Source organism: Pleurodeles waltl, chromosome 9 (genome assembly GCF_031143425.1).
Source record: "Pleurodeles waltl isolate 20211129_DDA chromosome 9, aPleWal1.hap1.20221129, whole genome shotgun sequence".
In the NCBI taxonomy this organism is placed as follows: Eukaryota; Metazoa; Chordata; class Amphibia; order Caudata; family Salamandridae; genus Pleurodeles; species Pleurodeles waltl.
In genome coordinates, this window is record NC_090448.1 from 256,535,096 (window position 1) to 256,547,973 (window position 12,878).

Consider the following 12,878-nt stretch of genomic DNA (forward strand, 5'->3'; position numbering starts at 1 on the left):
ACAGGGGGCCATGCAGCCCCCCCTTATTGAAGTCATTGCGTCAGGGAGGTGGTGGTCCCCAGGGCAGGGGAGGTGCATGCCCCCCCTGAAATAATTGTATGTTTATCCCCAGGGAGGTGGTGGTCCCCTCGGCTGTGGGCCGCCGTACAGACCCCTGTATTAAGTTTGCATGATGTGCCGTGGAGAGGTGGAGGCCCACAGGGCGTGGACAGGCCAAATGGGTCCACCAGCCTACATATGTTTAAGTGCGTCAGTGGGGTGGCAGCTACAATCATTTGTTTAAGTGCCCTGAGGAGGTGGCGGTCTCCAGGGCTGCAGGGGGTCTACGCAGGCCCCCTCATTTATCTATACACATTTGCCATGGGGAGTTGGCGGTTCCCAGGGTGCGAGTGGGCCCAGTGGGCCCACCCGCATGCATATTTTTTAGTGTTGTGGGGATATGGCACCCCCGCATAATTAAAAAGCAGTGTCATGGGGAGGTAGCGGTCCCTGGGGCTTTCATATGTCCTAGGAGGGGGGCCCCATGCACCCCCTCCTATTTTTGTGCTATGCCCTAGGCATATATATAAAGACGTTATAGTTAGGCTCACAATTTAACCACATGCCACCATAGAAATTCACCAGCTATAGTTAGAGTTGCCTCAAGTAACTATAACACTTGCCCTAAGGTAACTATAATTCGCGCCCCACGATGCACAGTTTTTTCCTAAAATGTTTTACTGAAAATATTACACTGATATTATCCATGATGTTATGAAAGACGGCATGAGTTCTGTAATTTGTGGGGTAATTAGCAATGCATGGTGAAGGCGCAAGTTATAGTTACCTTATAGCACAAGTTATAGTTAATCGAGGTACCTCCAACTATACCTGGTGGATTTCTATGGTTTTGTACACTTAAAATGTGAGCCTAAAAGCATAAAGCACCAACCAGGGATATCTGGCCATGCTGGACTGGATGAAAATTAAAAGTTCAAGCTGACCATGATGGAGCACTGGTCGGATACATTCGCAGATTAGTCCAGCTGAAGGTTTGCCTTCTCAAGATTTGTGTCAAGAGTCCAGCTCATGTGGAAGAAGGTTAACAGGAGGAAGGTGAGTGTCGTGGATGGCAATCGGCATGGTGCAAAGAGCAGGATGGGCATTGTAGATGGCTGGGATACAACTTCGGTTTGGTGGTCCTAGATATACTGACAATGCTGCTGTTCAAAGAGATGAGCTTGCGGTGTCTCACCCTGACTTTCAGTGGGAATGGGCCTGTATGCAGTCGCAAAGGGTCCTAAAGCTTGAATTTAAGAGTTCAAGAACCACACCAAAGGACCAGGATGTAAGGGGCACCCTTGGGGATAAGGAATTCACAAAAAATGGTTCCAAGAGCTGTTGGGGAGCATGTTCTGCCCCTCAGGCTTAGATCAGGAGGCCAGCAGACTTGCCCTTTGAGTCTCTCTGAGGTCCTAGGTTCAAGATAGAGTTGTAGGTCCAGTTCTTCTTCCCAGGGCAAGAGGGCAGCAGGCAGCAGGTCAGCACAGCAGGGCAGCAGTTCCTTTTAAAGCAGCAGTGCAGCAGAGTGACAGTCCTTGTAGCAGCACAGCAGCCCTTCTGCCTGGCAGAGTGTCCACAGGTTCAGAAGGGGACTGAAGAGTTGGTGACTGACGTCCCCTTTTAATACCCTGGTCCCCTGGTTCTGGAAGGTGGGAGAAGCTTCGATACAAGTGCATAGAATTCCCTACCTACCCTGTCCGGCTCCATATTGGCTGCAGTAATAATATTGAGTTGATAGGTCTTTTTGTGAAGGCAGAGCACAGGCTAACCAATTGACGCTCGTGCTGCCAGCATATTGCCCATTCAAGCACACCTAACCCGACTATTGTATGTCTGTCTGGGAGGGATTCACAACGTGTGTCAGTTACACCCAGTCACGTGACCAAAAACAGACTACAGGCTCTAAATGGCTAAGGCAAGAAAATGTCAACTTTCTAAAAGTGGCATTGTGGTAATTGCAATCTAAAATCTAACTTCATCATAAGTTAGGATTTTAAATTGTGATTCCAAAGACACCAAACACAACTGATTTTCTCTTCCCATTTGGAAATTACACTTATAAAAAGTAATAAGGCAACTCCAATGTTATCCTTTGGGACAGATAGGCCGTGCAGTATTGAAAAAACAATTTGCGAGTTTTTCACTACCAGGACATTGAAAACATAAAAGTACATGTCCTGCTTTTTAAATATATTGCATCCTGCCTGCCTTCTGAGCTCTCCAGGGCATACCCCATGGGCAACCTCTATGTATTAAAAAGGAAGATTGAGCCTAGCAAAAGACTAACTTTGCCAGGTTGAAATGGCAGTTGAAAACTGCACACACAGGCTCTGCAGTGGCAGTGGCAGGTCTGAGACATGTTTAAAGTGTGACTGTAGTGCTTATCACAATCAGTGCTGCAGACCCACTAGTAGCTTTTAATTTACAGGCCCTGGGCACATGTAGTGTATCTCTCATAGGGACTTATAAGTAAGTTAACAATGCCATATGTTTAGAGGACAGAGCACACACACAGTTCTAAAGCCTGCAAAAACGAATTCTGCAAAAAAATAGGAGGAGGAAGATAAAAGGTTTGGACATGACCCTGCAGAAAGTGCCAAGTCTAGCCGAGGTACACTTTTTTCTTTGAAAAACACTCGGATGTTCTTGGAGCTTACTACATGCCATACACAAATATATATAAAAAAAAAAAAAATTCATGAGCAAAACACTTGGTCTAGGCATGTGTTCGGGGACGAACAGGCCTGAGTGGGTACACTGATTAGTGAATCTATCTGAGAATGAGGGATGCACCAGCTTCTAGCTCAGCTTTCATATCAAATGTTGCACGATCACAATCTTCATCTGCACCACTATACACACAGTACAATATCAATCACTCTGTTAATTCGGTGATTGGTGATTTTTTGCCAGTCTACTCAGATGCAGGTTGGCAAAATAATTGTGAGTCTGTCTCTCGTTTTCATTCATGCTCCAAAGTATTTACAGCACTCCGTCTCGTGAATACACACTAATACATTGAAATTGTGTGTAAGAGAGGGTTTGTTTTCTGAGGACCCAAAAAATGTTAAATCCACTTAATGCTGACATCATCACCACATGACCAATTAGGCTCTCCTTGTGTGAAAGTCTCACTTTAAGTACGTGGAGATTATACTGCACAATCAGATGGCTTCCAAGCCTTCCGACATTCTGCAATCAAGGAAAGGTTCAATCAGCTTCGAATTCTAAAAAAGCTTAAGCTATTTTTATATTTCATTGCACGCAGTAATAGAAGTTTATTTTCCCATAGCATGCTGTGAACGGCGGAGGATTGCCTGCAATCAGCACAGAATGGTAGAGGTTGATGTTTAGTGGGTAAAGGCATTCATCCTAAATATTCACACTATGCTTACTTATCATTCAGTTCTCTGATTAAAACATGAAGGCCCTTTCTCCTTTCCACGATCTTTTTATTATCAGGTTTACTGTACTTAAATGGAAAGCATTCGTATTCCTAAACCATAGGTCAAAGAATCTCTTACTGCTTTCCGGGGATAATCACATTCTGAATTAATTTCTTTTTATACCTTCAGTCATAGAAAGCTCCTCTTGACCCACCTCAATAAAAAACAGTATTGCGCTTATGTTCTTTCAAGACACGTGGCACGGTTGCCTGAGCCACTTCAGAACTATTTGAGCAGCTGCTTGTGATACCAATGACACCTCAGTCTGGAACCATCATTTCTCCTGACATTTGGAAATGAGCATGAAATACTATGGGCCTGGTTCACAGAAGTAAAAGTGTAAGTACTCCCTTTATTTACAAACCTGCACTTTAATCCCTTAGTTGGTGGGGCTCCCCCCCTGCCCATAGCACCCCCTCCCGTACCCCCGTGTGCTGAGCCCTTTTTTGGCTATTTGGGGTAGTTTGCGCTTAGGTCTTCATAACTTTGTGTCCACATCAGCTATCTACACCAAATTTGCATCCTTTTATTCCAACATCCTAGGGATTCTAAAGGTACCCCAGAGTTTGTGGGTTGCCCTGGAGGAGACATTAGGTGAAATACAACTAAAAAAAAAAACAATTTAGAAAAATGGGAAAAAGGGACTGCAGAAGAAAGCATGTGTTTTTTTCCCTGAAAAATGGCATCAACAATTTGTGGTGCTAAAATCACCAACTTCCCAGCTTTCAGGAACACGCATACTTGAATCAGAAAGCCATATTTTTCAACATAATTTTGGCATTTTACTGGGACATGCACCTTTTTTACTATTTTTTGTGCTTTTAGCCTCCTTCAGTTAGTGACAGAAATGGGTGTGAAATCAATGTTGGATCCTGGACAGCTAAACATTTCTGAAAAGTTGACAAAATTCTGAATTCAGCAAGGGGACATTTGTGTAGATCTACAAGGTTTTCGTACAGAAAAAACAGCTGAAATAAACAAATATTGAAATTGAGGTAAAAAAGCCATTACTGTCCACGTTTTCTTGTATAACTTTTTCCAGCTATGGCAGAGTTTTGAAAGCAATATGTTGTTACGTCTGCTGGATTCTTCTGGTTGTGAGGATATATAGGGCTTGTAGGTTCATCACAAACCCTAAGTGCCCAGAGCCAATAAATGAGCTGCACCTTGCAATGGGTTTTTGTTGAATACTGGGTATACAGCAATTCATTTGGTGAAAAATAAAGAGTCAAAAAAAGGTATCAAGGAAACCTTTGTACTTATTTGCACATCCCTGAATTCCGGGGTCCTCATACTAGCATGTGAATTACAGGGCATGTCTCAAATAGACTTCTTTTTTACACAATGTCTTACATTTGGAAGGGAAAAACATAGAGAAAGACAAAGGGCAATAACACTAGTTCTTCTGTTCTGTGTTCCCCCAAGTCTCCCAATAAAAATGGTACCTCACTTGTGTGAGTAGGCCTAGTGCCCGCAACAGGAAACGCAACATGGACACATCACATTTTTATATTGAAATCTGACGTGTTTTTTGGAAAGTGCATAGCTGTGGATTTTGCCCTCTAGCTCAGACAGCACTTAGGGAAACCTACCAAACCTGCACATTTTTTAAAAACTAGACAGCTAGGGGAACCCAAGGCGGGGTGACTTGTGGGGCTCTCACCAGGTTCTGTTACCCAGAATCCTTTGCAAACCTCCAAATTTGGCAACAAAATAAACCTTTCCCTCAGATTTCGGTGCTACAAAGTTCTGGAATCTGAGAGGAGCCACAAACTTCCTTCAACCCAGTATTCCCTCAAGTTGTCCGATAAAAATGGTACCTCACTTGTGTGGGTAGGGCTAGTGCCTGCTACAGGAAATGCCCCAAAACACAACGTGGACACATCACACTTTCCCAAAGAAAACTGACCTGTTTTTGCAAAGTGCCTAGCTGTGGATTTTGGCCTCTAGCTCATCCGGCATCTAGGAAAACCTAGCAAACCTGGACAAGTTCTGAAAACTAGACACCCAGGGGAATTCAGAATGGGGTTCTCGTGGAGCTCTCACCAGGTTTTGTTACCCAGGATCCTTTGCAAACCTCAAAATTTGGCAAAAAAAATAAACCTTTCCCTCAGATTTCGTTGCTACAAAGTTCTGGAATCTGAGAGGAGCCGCAAACTTACTTCCACCCAGCATTCCCTCAATTCTTCCGATAAAAATGGTACCTCACTTGTGTGGGTAGGGCTAGTGCCTGCTACAGGAAATGCCCCAAAATATAACATGGACACATCACACTTTCCCAAAGAAAACTAACCTGTTTTTGCAAAGTGCCAAGCTGTGGATTTTGACCTCTAGCTCATCCGGCATCTAGGAAAACCTGGCAAACCTGGACAATTGCTGAAAACTAGACACCCAGGGGAATTCAGAATGGGGTTTTTGTGGAGCTTTCACCAGGTTCTGTTACCCAGGATCCTTTGCAAACCTCAAATTGTTTTAAAAAACACACTTTTCCTCACATTTCAGTGACAGAAAGTTCTGGAATCTGAGAAAAGCCACACATTTTCTTTCACACAGCATTCCCCCAAGTCTCCCGATAAAAATGGTACCTCACTTGTGTTGGTAGGCCTAGTGCCCGCGACAGGAAATACCTCAAAATGCAACATGGACACATCACATTTTTACATTGAAAACTTAAGTGTTTTTTGGAAAGTGCTTGGCTGTGGATTTTAGTCTTTAGCTCAGCTGACACCTAGGACAACCTACCAAACCTGTGCATTTATGAAAACTAGACACCTAGAGAAATTCAGGATGGGGTGACTTGTGGGGCTCTCACCACGTTCTGTTGCCCATAATCCTTTGCAAACCTCAAAATTTGGCAAAAAAACACTTTCCCTCAGATTTAGTTGCTGCAAAGTTCTGGAATCTGAGAGGAGCCACAAACTTCCTTCCACCCAATATTCCCTCAAGTCATCCAATAAAAATGGTACCTCACTTGTGGGGGTAGGGATAGTAGCTGCTGCAGGAAATGCCCCAAAACACAATGTGGACACATCACACTTTCCCAAAGAAAACTGACCTGCTTTTGCAAAGTGCCTAGCTGTGGATTTTGGCCTCTAGCTCATCCGGAACATCAAACTCCACATGTAAAATCATGGGAAAGGCCTTTGTTTTTATGTGCGGAATTCTCTTCCCCAACTGTGGATTCTCCACTCTGGTAAACGTACTATTTAAATGCAGTTTTGTGAATATTGAACAACTGCAACCTTACACAAAGGTGTACTATTACCTTTGTGAATTAGGCCCAGTGTAAGTAGCTTTCCAAACCTGTTAGTTATATCCCATCAACATCTCTTAAATAAATGTCTCACTATAAGATTATAGACATTCTCATAAATCATTAATCTAAGTGGGTGATTTAAATAAAGCAGTATAGTTGAAGTGTTGTGCAAGTTAGTTGTTCGGTTGTAGTTGAAAGAGTGGTATGGCAAAAAGAATATGTACGCCCCATTGGAAGTAGCTTCTTAAATGTAATTGCCAGTTACTATAAAAAAAACACCCTATGTTAAATTTAGCAGGTCAAATCTGCCTGAAGATAGCAAGAGGAAAAAGACTTGGGGCATGATTTATGAAAAGTTAACGCTGCCTATATGTCATTTTTCGATGCAAAAGTGGAGCAAACTTACAAAATATAATCATATTTTTTAAGTTTGCCCTGCTTTTGCATCAAAAAAATGATGCAAAGGCAGCGCTAACTTTTCATCAATCTGGCCCATGGTATTTACAGGAACATTCCAGATTTCAGTTCCTCGCTATAAATTGTGGATCCATTTGCACTTATTTAAAATGGAGCTCAGTGTGTGTTGGTGTTGTTAACATTAAAGGGTGTAACAGAGCACGTGATCACCAATATTAAGACCAGCTGAGAACAACATGTTACTTTAAGATACAAGGATGTTGTTTGCTCTGTAAATTCAATAGTGAAGTTGCAAAAGAGCAAGGTTTAGAGGACTGTTCTGATCAGATAACTTGGACAGAAAACACCACCCAAATATATGGACACATTTCATATGCTCAATGAAGGGGCAATTGCTGGTCCTAGTTGCATAGCTATCTTTTATGGCGCTGCAAAGTGCAACAAGCGATGATACTATTCTGTGCTTCTACAGTACTCTTAGGCATATGCCCTAATCAGACTTAATTACAGTTGTTTCTCCATACCTGACATCCAATAGAATGTACCTATTGCTGTTGCATATTCCATCTCAGGATTATGCTCTGACTGGGTCAATAAATCTTTTGATCCAGCATAAGGGTGCGGAGAAAGAGGCATCAAGTTGCACAACAAATCATTTAGGATGACAGTATGACCAATGGGGCCACATTTTGGCCCGTATTTATACTTTTTTTAGCGCCGCATTTGCGCCGCTTTTTGACGCAAAACGGCGCAAACCTACAAAATACGATGGCATTTTGCAAGTTTGCGACGTTTTTGCGTAAAAAAACGACGCAAATGCGGCGCAAAAAAAGTATAAATACGGGCCTTTATGTGTTTATTACACATTAAGGCTCAGAGAAACATAAATGATTCTCAAAACAAAACTACGAAAATATGGAATCCTTACATGTTGTCCAAACCTGCTAGAAGTTCAAACACGCTAGCATCAAAAGGACAATACATTCAAGCAACTCAATACATAACAACAATAGGAACATTTGAAAAGGAGGAAACAAACTGTCTAATTCTGTAATCATTTAGCTGTCAAATCCTACAATGTAATAACCTGGGCAAGAGATAACCCTACGAGTTAGCAATTCCATGTCTTTGGTATTCTGGTCAAGCACATGAGGTCAAAAAGGCAAAAAAGTACAAAATGAACAAAAAGGATTTCAAAAAAGGAAATCTGGGGAAACAGGTGACTAACTAAGGTGGATAAAAATTAAGTAAAAATGGAAAAAGGGAAGGCATTATCATTTCAGAAGCTCACACAAGAGTCTTCATCTTTGGGTCAGGCAAAAAATGTCTAAGCCCAACAAAGCATTTCAAAGGGACAAAAGGTAGGGAGGACTATACCTCTCTGAGTCCAAGGGGTTCAGCAAGAATCAATGAGTGGGGAAAGTCTCTGAAAGAAGAATGCTGCAAAAACCAACTGAGGAACACTATATTAATATTCATAGGGCACGATGAATCATCTGTCCATCAGTCCACATGACGCAGAAGTTGAAATCATCCAATAGAAAGCAATCAATCGACACAGACAGCAACATTGCAAAAGTTCTCATCACCAACAAGTAGATGACATCCCATCTTGGCTCATTCGTATGGATTGAAACAGATGTATACATAGTCTATTCCACAGTTCCTGAATGTACTGTGCTCAAGGTTGGGTTCCCAGAAACACTATGTTTAAAACAATAGAACATCTATTACCAACCTAACATTCTCATGAGAACGATTTCTAAAAAAAAAAAATACATGTTAGCAAGAAGGACTATACATTTTCTATACATTTTCTGCACATTATGGAAAACAGGGCATTGTAGGCCTCACTTAGGCTAAGCAAAGTGAATTAAAACAGCACATTCATTTAATACCAATACAATGCATTTAGCATTCAAGATTATAAATTCAACATTAATGAGCTTTAGAAATGGTCATGTTACAATATGTGTGAAATGAAAAAAACTGTTAACCCATTCATACAGCTTTGGTGCATAACTACAGACTACAACTTTTGCATGTTGCTGTTTAAATACTTCTTTCATGAAAATCATTGATATTTAAAGCCATAATACGTGCCTTTAGGCTAATTATCTGTTCTACACTGAATGTGCATTAATATGGCTTTCAGGGCACCACTTTAGAACTGAAATATTAATACTTTGATTAACAAAATGCATATATTTTCACATATAGATGATCACTGTGACATGAAGGACAGTTCTAAAGTTTTTGCTATCACTACCAATAGTGAAATATACACAGGGCTACTCAGTGAAGGTCTAAGGGGGTGGAGCCAAAAATTGCGGCATAGTGCAATAAGCAATGATACTGTTTCTGTACTTCTTCAGTACTCTTAGGCATGTGCCTTCTTCAGACTTAAATCCAGTTGTTTCTCAATACCTGGCATCCAATAGAATGTACCTGTCGATAGAGAAATATACATAGATAGGACTGGGCTACTCAATGGAGTTCTGAGGGGGTGGAGACAATAATTTCAGCTAGTGTTACTCACCTCAGTTTTAAAAGAAAAATATATAATTTTTTACTCTATTCCATTCATAGGGCTGCAAGAGCAACAGCTGTCTCATGTCATTATTAGGCAAATCTGAGTTTGCCCCACCGGGAAGCATTTTGGTCTCACTGTTTTCGGAATGGATGAGCTGTGTTCTTCCACACGAAACTATTTTATTATTCACTTCTGATCACATCATGGGATTGGATGTGCGTCCTTGCTCTCTATCTCTTTTTGTTCTTTATCCTCCTGATTCTCTCACACTATCTTTTTGCTTACCTCAATCCAATACTCCCTTCATCCCTCACTATCTGGCTCTAAGTGTTAGTATTTTATTACTATTTTTTTTATGAGGGAGCTGCCCACCGCAAAGTACTACCAGGCCTTTTGTTCCCATTATCGTGCTTTGCGCACACTTCTTTTCCCTCCCTTAACTTACTCTGGGCCCCACCCTACTTTCCATCTCCTTCCAAATGGTACTTTTTTACACGTCAAGCTTAATAAATTGTTACATACTTTTCCTGATGTCTCCCCATGTTTGAAAGGTAAGGTAAAAATGGGCAACTGCATCACAAAGCACATGCACACACTCAGCACAGTTCATTCATGCACATAAGCAGCCATACTTAGATTTATTTTCTTTGATAGACAACACATTACAGGCTTTCCAACCAGATTAACATGTATGTGCGTGCAACTGGAAAAGGCCATTTGCAAATAGCTCAGCCTTTTAGAATTTAAGACTGCTTGGCTTTGCCACTGGTAGCATACCCTAGTGTGAGTGAGTTCAATTTGAGGGGATCTAATAAAGAAAAGGACCAAAATCTGAAGTTAAGAAAGGGTGGCTTTGGTGAGGGCAGTCAATACTGATTAGCAAATCTAAGGCTGCTGGTGGGGTGTAGCAGGTTTGACTATTAGAGATGTATTTTGAGTTAGTCATTTATAAAAGAATCTGGGCCTGATTTAAGAAAAGCGGCGCTGCACCTAGTGCTGCGCCACCTTTCTTGCACCCCTTAGCACCCTCCTAAAGCTACCATATGTGCCCCATATCAAAGATACGGCAGACCATTGTGGTAGTTAGGGAACTAGCATCAAAACTTTTGATGGTAGTCGAGTGCTTTGCAGGATTAGCGTCAATTGTTTTGCGCTAATCCTGGAAAGCCCATTGAGGCCCGTTGTAAACAATGTTGTGACACCCTTAAACACCAGCTCTGAGCAGGCGTTAAAAGTGCTGAAAAAAATGCCGCAAAGAAATCTTTTAGATTTCTTTGTGCTGTGTCTTCCCCCCTAATGGGGGAACGCCCCATTTGTATACATTATACCTGGCGCAGGCATGAAATAACTCAAAGGGTTACAAAGTGGTGCGGTTAATGCATTGCGCCGCTTTATATATTTTGCTCTGTGATTTTGGCCTTGTTGGGCCACAATAGCGTAACATAAATTATGCTAATGTCGTGCAGGGAGGTGCTAGGGGCACCTAAATATGCCCCTCTGTTCTTGGCTCAGAGGCAGTCAGCATAATGTGAGTTTGAGGTTGTTCTATGGTGATTATATAGGAGTTTGGTTTCATGTTTAACATTGTGTCAAGAAGAGAGCATGAGCAAAGTGGAAGGTTCATTAGTAGACTATCAAAATAATTTAGTTTTCCGATTACTAGTGAGTTTATCAGGGACAATGGTGTGTTGGAAGGACTATAAGGATTTAATTTATGTCTGTTTAAAAACTGATATTTTGACTGTATGGCAGTGGTGATGATGAAAATGTCCCTCCCTTTACTGGCTGGGTTGAAGAAATCTCCAAGGTTTCTGGCTAAGGTGGGGGGGAAAGTTAGTGTGGCAGAAGGCAAATAGATTGAACTATTTATAAAGGTTGAAGGAATTAAAGTCTCGGACCTGTTGTATATCAATTCAGCATGAGAGAGTGAGACAGTAAGATAAGTGTTATTGGATGAAACTTTGGAATGAGAAAAATATTTGGACATCATCAACCTAAAGATGGTAGGAAAGGTGTGGTGTTAAAGTATTGTAGTCAGAATATTTTCTGTATATAAAGTCTGCCCTAAGAATATTTGACAAAATATATTGCACCAATGGAGTCTACACCCAAGCTGATAGCATTTTTATAAGTGATATACATGCCACAATAGTACTAGCATGATTTGTATGTGTAAAAAGGCACATTCATACCTTGTGGAATTTTAGTGCTGAATGGCAGATGTGTAATGCTACTCAACTCGCTGGAGCTTATTTCATTGACCTCTGAAAAATGAAAGGCTTGACCATAAGTTTAAAAACAAATCTGTGAAGTAGCTGTATTACACCCTTTGCTAACTGATTTTATTTTATTGTTTCAGTTAATTAAAACCATAACAATTATGCAGTTTACATGATTAAAAAAAAGATGTGACACTGTAATTTAAAATTCGTTTACAAAGTAAACTATTTTTAAAACACGGCATGCACTGTAAATTTGCATTTTAGCTGTCCTCAGACATCCTGATCTCAAGAATCCAAAAAGTGCAAGTGCTAAGCTATAATAAATCGTTCATTAATTACCATTTGCTTAATTTTTTGACAAAATACAATCGGATTTTGTAAGTTTGCGCCAATTTTGCGTCAAAAAATGACACAAATGTGGGGGTAAAAAAAGTATAAATATGGGCCTAAATCTTCTAATATACTTGAATTAACATCAACCCCCAACGTCTAAATTGCAACATCTCATGCTTTGGGAGTCTTTAGCTTATAAGGCCCTATGTCTCATACTAGTGGATAAATGCAAATGCCCAAAGTGCAATTGCGGTAACCTCAACATATACTGAAGGGATTAGAAGTTATGCTGTTTTAGTAATCCCTTACAGTCTGACTGTAAACTTGTGCCTCCCTTTTGTCACAACGCTGATGCCAAAAACTTGACAAACTTGCAGTTTAGCTGAGGATCATGCAGATTAAAACAGGCTACTATAGCTGCTCTACAGGTCGGAATACCTCTATCATTGAACATTCCCTGTAGAAGCCTCCTTTGAAGGTCATGCGTACCTGGGCAGATACAAAGGGCCATATTTATACTTTTTGACGCAAAACTGCGCTAACGCAGTTTTGCGTCAAAAAAATTAGCGCCGGCTAACGCCATTCTGAAGCGCCATGCGGGCGCCGTATTTAATCAATGACGTTAGCCG